The sequence below is a fragment of the Trachinotus anak genome, unplaced genomic scaffold, assembly GCF_046630095.1.
Source record: "Trachinotus anak isolate AG129_WGS33_773 ecotype Australia unplaced genomic scaffold, CSIRO_AGI_Tana_v1 ptg000005l, whole genome shotgun sequence".
In the NCBI taxonomy this organism is placed as follows: domain Eukaryota; kingdom Metazoa; phylum Chordata; class Actinopteri; order Carangiformes; family Carangidae; genus Trachinotus; species Trachinotus anak.
The window spans coordinates 21,264,858-21,277,032 of NW_027273856.1; the positions used below are offsets into that span (position 1 = coordinate 21,264,858).

Here is a 12,175-nt window from a genome sequence, read left to right on the forward strand (position 1 = left end):
CACTTGGGTATACAGCCCAGCTTTAAATTAGACTTTTTTTTTTAACTTAAGCCCTCTCAGGATCTGAAGATCACTTGGGACTTGAGATAAAGGGGGAGGACTCATTCACAGGGAGACCATTAAGGGCACATGTCATTTACCAAACAAATGGCATCAAACCGTTGCCCATTAAAAAGGAAATGGCTCGAAAATTACCCCCAAGTCAATTAGGCTCATTATTTTTTCCTCAGCATTGGGGGGATGGTGTACCATAAGGGTACCAACTACTTTTAACAGTTACTTGTTTCAGTGAGTGTGTCACTGGAGGCCAAAAGAGGAGGAGTTGTGGGGATAAAACACCTGCTTGAAAACAACATGGACCCTGAATGCTGTGGAAATTGCCGGGAAACAGGCCAGTTTACAAGAAAGAAGCAACCTGCTTGTTGTTGTGCGTTGTGTCCGTGTTGTCGATTCGAAACAGAAAGCAACATTCTGACAAAGCTCAGAGATGCTGTGATTGTGGAGGGAGATTTGTGAGACTTTGTTACAAACCAGACTGTAATGACAACATCAGAATCTAGATGTGATAAGGCTCTCTGCTTAGGCTCTGCTCCAAACATGTCGTACTCTGGTGTCTGTTATCTTCAACAGCAGGCTGTCTGGGGCCAGCACCGTGCATGTATTTTGCGTCCTGCACTGCATGCAGCACAATAAAAACTCTTTGCTGCTTGTAATTCTTGCCAAGAGTTAGATTATACCACTTATATGCCTGTACATTAAATGTGACGCTACAGCCAGCAGCCTGTTAGCTTAGCTTAGCATAAAGATGTTGAAGCAGCTTGGCTCTGCTCCCAGCCAAGAAGTAGTCCAGTGCATAACCCCTTGTAAAACCATAATTTTTCAATGTCACATGTTTTCCTTTTGTACGGATTAAACTAATGATGAATAAAGTGTTAATAAATGAGAGATTAGAGGTGCTGGTATTCAGTTATTTTTCAACATTGGGCAGAGCCATGCTGGCTGCTCCAGACTTTATGCTAAAATAAGTTCACAGAAATACAGATGTGACAGCAGTATTGAGTCGCTAATCTAACTTTCTTTCTTATGTTTGCCAGTAAAAGCATCTGCTTAGTACAAGAATACATTTAAAATATATTGCAGTATTTTACCAACTACTATAAAATATAAATTGCTCAACAAGGATATGTTAAATATATCCTTATATGTAATATATGTTCACCAATGAGCCATGTCAGGACTGTCATTTTATTCATTCATGCTACATCATATTTTTAGACATTTTGGAAAACAAATTGCTATAATGCAGTATACTGCAGTTATTTTAGATATTGTCAGTTATTAGGAGTATGGGTCATCCTTGTGACACAGGTAGTGTAAGATGCTGAATGTAAAATCAAAACTAGTTCAGTGATATCCTTTTCAACGCCTTGGGCCACACCAGTAATGACTGATTCATTTTAGGAGTAGTAGTTATAAGGGTATTATAAACACAGAGAACGTGCCAATATGTTACAATCAATACAAAGACGAAATTAGCATTTTCTCATCTTTTAAAGGAGAGACAAGATTGAGGGCACTTTAGAATATTGAAAGGCACTCTGTGGTTCCCAAATATAGATCCCACTGCCCCCTTAAGTGCAATGACAGGGAGCTATTGGGACTGCATTCTTTACAGGCACCATACCATTAGACTGAGAGAAAAAAGGAAGAGGGCACGTCGTGTCACACACAAAAGTAATTGAATCACTTCCTTTAAGCCATATTCGATTACTGCCACTCATAAATGCACTTAGGTTAGCTGTCCTATGGGTCCATTTATCAAGTCAGAGCGGCAGCCAGGATGCTCTTAAGGAATAACAGTAGGTATAATTTAACAATATGGAGTTGTCAGTGGACTGTTATTGTCAAAATACAGTGTCACAATGGATTTTTATACATTGCTAGCAGGTGAAGGGGAGGGTTTGTCCTTGTCCAGGCAAGGGCAGTGAAGAAAAGTGCTTTTTCAGGCAAATTTATTATTTTGTCTACTTTAGAATTATGTCTGCTTTCTCACATCTGCTCCTCTCTCCTTGTCTGACCTTGACGTTAACAGGCGGGCAGCTTCAGCCTGCCTCCAATCCATGAAGCTCTTTGTACATCTTAAGTTCACACAGAAGAGAGAGAACACAGAGGCTGGGGTAAATATTTGTAAGAAACTTCTGCAACATCCTATGAGGCTTTATAAATCGACTGATTGCTCTTCAGGGATATGGATTTAGTTAGCAGTGAGTTGCACTATAGTATACAAGTGTCCTTGAGTGAATGACAAGAGAATTTAATTATAGGGATCAATAATGTATCACATTATTAAGCAGACTGCCTGTTTCTGCAGGACACACCAGCGCACAAGTACCTGATTGTGACTGATGGGTGGACGCAGGAGGGAAGTGGAGATTGGGTGGGTGGGGGGTGCTGCTGAGTCTGTTTGCTGTTTCTGTTCTCCCACCATCATTTAATTCCCCAAATGATGTGTGCAGAAACCCAGCTGCTCTCGTCCTGGGCTTGGATCAGAGACTACAGTAGGCCGCCTTTGAACGGATCAAGGAAAAGACTCCTGCTGGTAAACAAACAGAGTTCAAAACCTTGCTGGCAGGAGGTTAAAAAACAGGGTAGATTTGCTGTATGCAGGACTAATTTAAAGAACTGTGGTGGCTTTGTATACGACTGATATATCCATGAAACAGAAACAGAGAGGGAGAGAAAGAGGAGGGGAAGGAGACTGAGAAAGAGTGCACATGATGAATAACACAATAGAATAACAAGAAGAGTGTGAAGAAGAGATAACACTGGGCTTTCCACTCAGTCAGAGACAAACTTATAACAACATTTATAAAATTATATTCAAAAAGTCCAATCAGTACAAAAGCAAGAAAAATCCTCAGAAGGCTGACATGCAATACGTCCTTGCATTCCTTATAGGAAACAGTACGTGGGATCCAAAAAGTGTAATGTGGGAACGAGCCAGCGGGGAAGACGGCAGACTAATCAGCAGACGGATGGGAATAGGACATGAGTGTCCTGTTTACCAGGTGAAGACAGTCTTTGATGGAGGTTGTAAAGAATCAAGGATCGCAGGGGTTGAGGAAATCTGTGCTGTGTCTTCAGGGGGTTTTAAAGTGACTGCAGTTAGAGAAAGGCTGTGAAGCTTGTGTAGTATTTCTATGAGGCTATTTAGTTTACCTGAAATCATAATTAGAAAGACCAATACGCAAATATGGGACTAAGAACCAGGCATTTGCAGGTACCAGCCACTGACCATTTGCTAATCTCTGCCTCCTTCAGCTATTGTTGCTACACCTGTCAGGCTTTCCATTCTTACACAGTTGTGCAGTTCACGGTGATAATGTAGTAGATTTACTCATCGAAATTCTTAGTAATTTTCTTAAAACAATAGGTCCATGGTTCCAATACAGGTGGACAAAGGCAGGCTTCTCATTTCTATCTGGCAATCATCGATTTTGCTGCCTGGGATGACAACTGTTGCTGGCGAATTGAATGAGCTAGTTAGCTAATGAAGCTAGCAATGGCTCCATGAGTATGAGTTCGGTTTGACTTTTTAATGTTTCCAGGTGATTCTTCTCAAAATGAGAACTTCACATAGCCTTAAATATACACTTGATGGGTACATCCATGAAAGCATGCTGAAGGACATGAAAGCTGCGTGTCCCATCATCCATGTCAAAAACATGTAAATAAACATTTTTCTTGTGCAGCAGCCTGTGCTACTCAGTTCAAGCATTGTCCATAAATTTCATTGAAACATAACCCTGGTTGGCAGCTTAGCTTAAATACTAGTTCATATTGTACACATGTAATGTTTTAACGGTACAAACAGCTTTTATGATGAGGATTAACTGTGTTTGGCACGCATAGGAGTATAAAGTTCCCAAAATTCAATACAAGAAATGCTGATAGCATCCAGGACCAGCATCTAAGTAGGGAAATGGGTTCTTCATATATACACCTACACTGTGACCTTACAAATTATTGTAAGTTAGTTAATGTTAATGATGTGCTCCTTTGCCACAGAACTAATGGTGCAACTGCAGGTGGTAAGCTTGTTAGCCAGACATGCTAACGAGTGCAGCTTTGAAATAATAAAAATAATGAAATTTGTATATTATAGTATTTTGATACAGAAATCACTATGAATTTAGTTTTCAGGCTATTTTGAAAGTCAGTATGAAATGCGTTAAATCCAAGCATTTTCCATTCATCTAACAGTTTCAATACTGTGAAGGATGAATGAAAAAAAATCCTCTGATCTGTGTTGGGACTTGGAAGAAGTATGAGGGAGGTAACAACCCTCTAAAGATCAATGAACACCAGCAAAGGAACAGGAGGAGCTTATGTTAACCAATCCCAGCAGGCCTTGGGGAGCAGCATCTGACGCAAACCAGGAAGCCACCTGATGTGAGAGGGGTCAGATAAACGCAACAGAACTGACGGTCACACGGGACAGGTGCTTCCTTAATGATACACATCACACTCGCACATACACACAAATACAAATACACACACACACTTGCAAACTATATTAGGGCCTGTTGCTCATCTCCTCCCTTAGCTGTGTCAGAGGCTTTCCCAGACATCCAGCCCACGCACACACACACACACACACTCATCCTCAGACAAGAGAGGCGGGGTGGAAAGGACAAGCGGGCCAAGGAGGACGGAGGACAGGGCACGCACACAGACAAGCCTGACAACAGGCAGGAAACTCTAGAGAGCAGCCGTAGCTATTTTCTCTCCTCCTCCATGCTCTCAGTTTCCATTCTGGACAAAACAGGTAGGAAAAAAAACACTGTCATGAAAAAAAAAGAAGGTAAACAGGAGCACGAAGAAAAAGTCAAATAAACCTTGAAGAAAGTATTAAAAGGAAAGCATACATCGAATACAGAGCCAGGCCGTTGCACCGGCTCTATACCATGAATGAAGTATGATAAGTCAGGCAGGAATGTGAGGTGTCCATACGTGCAGATTGCATAGCAGACTAAAACAATGGGACCATCACGGCTCTCGAGGGGGTCGTGAGAGGGGACGGCTGGGGTTAGGGATGAGAATAGTGGGGGGGGAGGGGGTGCTTTGAGCCAGTGCCGAGAGGTGCACGTATGCAGGGCTGCATCCCCTATTAAATACACAGCGCACATATGGACACAGAGACGCACATTTGGAACTTATTAAACTTCTGACCTGAGGAGGGCTGCAACCAAAGACGAGTAACTGCTCATTCTGACCTAAAGTGGGCTAGACGTCTTCCTGGTTTCACTAAAACTTTGTGGAGGCCTGAAAGAAAGCCAATGCTGCAATTTATACAAAGCATAGGAAATAACTAATTACATGTGATAACAGAAGCACATCCTTTTGTTAGTGTCATCACCACAACTTTAATAGTAGCTTTGCTGTCGACAGAAATAGGGCTCAGTCTTTTAGTTTTGAGTTATGGTCTCATGTCTGAGTCATGTCTCTAAGATATGATTATAGCCACTAGTTTGGCTCTCCAGGGACTATTTATGGTGAAATGGGACAAAATGGGTTTGGCCACAAGTCAAAGAGGCCGACAACAAAAGCTGAAGATGCTCTGGAAAGCAACATTTAAATATTCTCTTACACGCTCTCATGCATGCACAAACTCTCCAATACAAATTAGATTTAATCAGAGTTTGCCCAGAGGAACCATTTGAATATGCTCAGATGAATTTTTATGAGAATGTGGGTGACAGGAAAAAATGAAAAACTTGTGGCCGAGGGAGCAGCAATCACTTTTTATGACAAGAACGTTTCATTGTTTTTACAACAAAACAGATTATACTGAGACCCGGGCAGGCGGGCTAACAGCCGGCTGCTCAGGCCCACTTAGGGTAATATAATGTCAGCCCGCCAGTTGTTTGCACGAGTGTCAGTTGAGCACAGTGGGATCTTTTTTTCCCCTTTGTTTGTTTTCAATGGCCCATAAACAGTCTGGATAAACCAGCAGAAAAAGACCTCTTTCTCCTCCTCTTTTAATACATTTTTTTTTTTTGAATCTCCCTCTCCTGCTCCTTCTGTTCGCTTGTTCTCTGGCCTGCACCACTGTACCTCGTACCCACAAACACTCTGGGATTGTTTTGAGCTGTCTGGCGGAGGAAGGAAAGCGGTGTGAGAAAGTGACTGTTTTTTTGGAGCGGACAGGAATTGGCCTCACGGCGCACGGTTCCTCTCCTCGCAGCGGGAACAATGCCGTGGCGTCACACCCCTGCACTGACCCTCGCTGTTTCACATGGAAAAATGTTCCCAGAATTCCGCTCCCAGGCTTGGAGGTATAAGGCCGAGAGTGCGGCGGGAGAGAGAGAAAGAGAGAGGGAGAGGGAAGGTAAGAGGGGAGAGGAAACCTTTGCTACCAGGAGCATTTGTCGCCATGGCGACTTCAGCTACGACTCCTGAAGCTGATTAGTTAGATGGAGGAAGAGGAGGCGTGGCCTCAAATCACGCGTCCAAACAGCCAGTCACACCATCCAGCTGGGAGTGCAGACAGGGCACTCACTCTGCCAAGTGAACTGTAGTAAAGTAACTTCAATCCCCTGCTCATTATTACATTGTTGCCCCTTCCCGCTCTTTGTATAAAAACTAATCAGACTAATCAGCTGTTGTAATAGACGATGTGATATTGGCACGCAAACCTTCACTTCCCCAGTGTGGCTCTTTCAGGCCACTTTAGGGAAGTAAAGCTGAAATAAAGCAAAGTATTTGCTGTCCTTCTACGCATATGTTGCGCTCTGGAAGCTGCTAACAAGGTTGTGGTTGGCCCCGATCGGCAGACCCCAGCTGGGACAGGCCTGGGTGGCCTAATGACAGGCTGTATGCTATTAGATACAACATCTATAAAGTGAGGTTTTGGAAATATCAAAAAATTGGTTTGGACCCTAATGTCTTCTCTTTTAAATTTATTTGGAAGAAAAAAGCTTAACTGTCCATTGTAAACATCCATCACAGTTCAGACTTCCTGGTGGTCACTTTCAGTTATACCTACCTCAGTCTTTTGATGAGCTGGTTAAACTTTTGGCTTTTGGCTGATCATCTGACTCCTGTTATTGTAGCAATCTCAGCAATATTGCTGGAATTGGTGTGTAGTTTTATCATACCCAACAGAGATGATAACCAAATTATGAATGTGGGAAGCTGAATTAACCAGAATTATAATTTAAGAGAAGCCCTGGGACCATATCAGCCATATCACAAAATATGTTGTATATTATTATTCTATCAAATTTCACTTATGTCAGTTTTTCAGGAATTGCACCCCTTAGTCGCAAATGGATTTCATGATTATACAGAAACCAAAGCAAAGCTCTAGAGGGCTTGTCTTCTGAATACATTGATCCCTTAATTTAAAATAAAGTCAATATCTGGTGAAACTATAGCAGCTGATTCACACTGCTGCGTAGGAGGGTAAAAAGCACCAGGTAATAATTCATTTACAGCCGCTACAAAACTATGCTATTGTGCTGCTTTAATAGCCTTGCCAGTAACATTATATCCCTGGTGCAGCATATGCTGCCTGCTTCACACAATAACTATTTTATGTGTCCTTGTGAACCTGGAGTGTTTGCATAAAACCCCAGTAAAATCTGTGCTGATGTTCTAGAAAGATCATAAAGAATGCAGGGAAAACGTGGCACTGAGTGTTCATGGCTCTCTCAGGGAGGATTTGGCATCCTGACATGCATTATAGACAAATATTGAAAGTATGTTTTCAAGAAATTTATAGTGACTTATGTAGAATTAGGCGTTGTTTTCCATCCCATGCTGTGCGTAGTTACTGCAGGGAGTAAGAGAGGAATAAGGTGAATAAAACTGTTATTTGTGGTTACATCAATAAGTATAATTTACTGTATACTACATCAAAAGCAATATATTTTCAGTGGTGAAAGTGGGAGTTTGGCAGGCATCGTTTGAAAGTTTCGCTTCAGAGGAAGACAACGAAACATGCTGATAAAGACAATAATATGGGCAATATGGGCAGCACAGTCACGAAATGTGAGAAGGTGACTTGGTATTTGATTTGTCGAACATTTAACCTTTAAATTCGAGGATGTCTGATCTTGAAAGGGTAATTCTGATGTGATGAAAACATATTTAGTCCTGCACTGCATAAAAAAATAACTGACAACTCCCTTCTCACCATATGAAAAATCTATCTTCCAAAAGGTCATAAGTAGGGATTTATTTTTCCTCCTGGTGCAGGGTGAGCAGTAGGGGTGGATGAGATCAAGACGAGGCTAGAGATGACAGAGGAAGCTGGCTGCGATCTTGAGGAAATGGGGTGAGGAGGAGGAGGAGGAGGAGGGGGAGGAAAATAGGGGGGGGGGCGCCTGCGCCCCACTCCTCTGTTTTGTTTTAACAGAAGTTGGCAGCGCGGCGCTCGGCCTGGTTGGCACTGAGGCAGCAAACGGTCTCCACCCTGCGCTGTGACTGAGAATGGACGCTGCGCTGCCAAACATTTGCTCATTACCTCTGTCTCTCTTTTTTCTCCTGCAACTCACGACCATCCTGTTTTACAACTGCACCGCTATTTCTCTTACTTTGCTATTATACATATCGTCTTTTTATCAAATCATACATCCACGAAATTTGTTAATTCCGAATTGATTCATATGGCAACCATTCATCTGCCACATTTTGCTTTGTTTTTTAAAGGAATAGTTCATTTTAATGTTTTTAGAAATAATATCACTTAAGATGAGAGGATTGACACTACTCTTAGCCTGTTAGCTCAGCTTGGCACAAAGACTGCTAACAGCCAACCTGGCTCTGTCTAAAAATAACCAAGTTGCCTTCCAGCCCCTCTAAAGTGAACTAATTAACATGCTATATTGTTTAATTGTTACAGAAGGGGTTACACTAGGTCAGCCTTTGTGCTAAGATAAGCTAACACGGTACTGGCAGTAGCTTCATATTCAACGCACAGACAGCGGAGTGGTATTGATTTTCTCATCTAACTCTTGGCAAGGAAACGAATAAGCATATTTCCCCAAATTTCCCACTATTCCATTTAGTTGCTTACTTGACTAAAATTCCTTGTAAGTATGCAGTTAGTTAAGTCATATATTTTTGATAAACTATATTTTATCAGTGGGCTGCAGACACATGTTTTCTTGTGTATCCTGGCCGCTTTTTGGAAAATGCACATTCCAAACTCTGCAGTGAGTGACCCCTGTCAAAACAGTATTTACGAGCTTGGTATTACAATGGCCAGCGGGCTTCTCATGCAAAGTGTTAGCTTTCCTTTCATAACTTCAATGTATACATATATTAGAAAATAAAATGGAACAAAGTTATCGTGTTATCAAGAAAAGAGGATGTGGTGAAAAGTGTAAACTATTCTCAAGTGTGCTAAGTAGACAAGCTAATTGTTTATACACTGTAGTAAAGTTTATGAACGGGTTGCAGACCTCTGACAGAGATGGTGTCTGAACAAGATTCAGACATGTAAAATATGTTGCTCTGGGACATTCTCATAAATTGTACTAGGTTCCAAAAAACAGACTGACATGCTATCACTTGGCTACAAGTTCAAGTAAGGTGTGAGTGATTTCTTTTAGTCAGCGTTTTCTGATCCACACTGAAAGACACTGACAAATGTTTAGATCCACTCCAGGGGTGCACTTGATGAAACACACTGCAGCACATATCCACTGCACCGCATTTCCTCTCTCTCACAGCTGCACTTTAATATAGAAAATACTACAGTTGACTTTTATAAGGTCAAAGGTTAAGAGATGGCTTCACACTCCTGGTAAATATAGCTTACCTTGGTTCCCACACCGTAAACAACCTTGTGATGTCAGTGATGATCCCGGGGCCAGGATGAGGGCAATAAACAGGAAGTGGCTCAGCAGCAAGCTGCATCCCATAATAATCAAGACAAAAACATGGACAAACAATCTGAAATCACAGCAAGACACAAAGTGACAGATAACACGGACAAGCGACCCCGAATCCTTGCACAAACTTACAACAACCCGAAAAGCAACACGCCAGAGCACAAACAACCCTCAGTCAAAAGAGAGGCGTACAGCGAGAAAAGAGAACATCAAATGCACCAATTTACAAAATCAAAGACTTGTGAACCCAAACAATCCAGTAAACAGAAAATCAGACATGTAGAAACAACTAGGGATGTGTGCAAAGAAGGATACACAAAGGCATAAACATAGGATAGTGTGACTAACAGAGTAGAGCCAACTTGGTAACATCACGTCTTTCACACGTAGGACTTGAAAAAGTGACATTCCTATATGTCTTCATTGGAGAACAATGAACAACATATATAATGAACAACATATTGCACTGGAGAATCACATTTCTTTATTGGTAGAAGCCTTTCTGCTTTATTTAAATGGCATGATTCCCCCTCTTACCCGCCTAATCTGTGTCAAGGCCACATGAATCCATGTTGAATCTCTCACTCTGCCTGTAAACAGCTGGAGTCAATGTTTTAATGCACTACAAACATACAGATGTAGGAACATACTGTAGGGATTCCTTGATGGATGACAGCAACCTGAGATAAACCATCTGCACACAGTTTCTGTCAGCACTTGTCTCTTTGACCTCTCTGAAATATGAAAAGTTGTGTATGCTATAGCAGCTCCAGTATAAAATGCTGGAGCTGCAGCTCAAACACAGACAGATATCAACAAAATGCAATTAGTATCCAGATCTGGACTTAAATATCTTATGGATGGATTACCATGAAATCTTGTATGGATATTAAGGTCTCCAGAGGGTGCATCTTATACCCCTTTTTTCACCAAAATTAGCAGGTATAAGGAGGTTTTTTAAACGCGGGTAAACCTGCTAATAAGGGTCAATCGACCCCTTTTCCACTGCAAAGTCGAGTTTGCCTTTCTGTTCGGACTGAGCTCGTGTAAAAGTGTCAGACCCTCCCTGTGAGACACTTCATTCAGTCATTGTGTATTTTTAAAACTTGTTTCGAGGCTGCTGCTAACTCTTTCATTCTCAAGCACAATGTAGCTGCAGTGTTTCTGGTTTAACAGCTCCAGGCTGGGCAGGTGACAGGTCTGACTACAGTGTCTGTGTGCACTGAAAGAGGTTACAGCAGGAAGAGGGGCGAAAAAATTTGTGGGTTCACCCAGGTATTGTGTTTACATACATACCTGCGTCGGGTGTGAATGCGAGTCTTTTGACCAGTGGAGAAGGGGCTTTACTGACCATGAGGATCACCAGATTATTCCCTTAGTGCAAACAAGCAGGTTGATATTTGTGGTCTGGAAAGGTTTCAACAACTACTGATGGATTGCCATGAATTTTTCCACTCAGGATGAATTTTAATTACTTTGGTGATATCTTAACTTTTCATCTAGCGTCAGCATCATGTCAAAATTTCACTTTGTTCAATACTCTGGCTTGTGTCCAAAACTAAGATTGTGAACATTAGGAACATTACACCTGCAAAACATCAGAATCTTCGCATTGTTAATCTGAACGTGTTAGCGTGCCAATGTTAGCATTTAGCTGTGCCTAGGTGCAGTTTCACAGAGCTACAGACTCTGAATGAATAGGTCCATGAATCTTGTTCAACAACATTCATGCCAATTAAACTTGATTTGAACTGTGCTGATGTTTATTTATTCTTTGATCACATTAAAGATAAACAAGGTACTTGTATATAAACAGCATTGCAGGCATCAAATCAGTTTTGCTTTTGGTATCAGTACTAAAACTCCAGTAACAGTATACAACAATCCCCAGGCCCAATGTAATCTCAATGGGAAATCATGTAAATCAATCAGGGAGATAAGAAAAAATGTAATAAAAATGTCCATTATAGAAAAAAAATAGAATATGTATATAATGAATAATTACATTTAAAATGAGTTTTCTCTCATTTTTCTAAGATATGATCAAGTCTGTAAATCCCCACATTGACTCTTTATTGTCAGGTTTTTCATTCTGTGTGTAAAATGACATCATCTGGACTCTTCTGCTGGTAGACAAAGTCCTAGGATGAACTCTGATTGTGATACTGCTCACTGGAGTAGACGTTTGTCTGGAGCGAGTCATAGTCCTTCCCTCATCTGTAACCGACAGACTCACCGAGCCTGTGCAGCTGTTAATCCTGCTCCCTCCCAGC

At 41.5% G+C, this 12,175-nt stretch overlaps 1 long non-coding RNA gene across 4 annotated transcripts in view; it reads right to left on the reverse strand.

Annotated features, from left to right (window-relative positions):
- Window positions 1-230: 230 nt before the first annotated feature.
- The window catches only part of LOC139621919 (uncharacterized), a 43,904-nt gene continuing 31,959 nt past the window's right edge, over window positions 231-12,175 (reverse strand). For 3 of the 4 annotated variants that reach the window (XR_011691111.1, XR_011691110.1, XR_011691113.1), the window contains 2 exons: window positions 2,393-2,593; window positions 231-2,138 (listed from right to left, as the gene is read on the reverse strand). This is a non-coding gene — a long non-coding RNA (uncharacterized lncRNA). Of the gene's footprint in view, window positions 2,139-2,392; window positions 2,597-12,175 lie in introns of all 4 variants that reach the window. The other variant, XR_011691112.1, reaches the window with a different exon arrangement.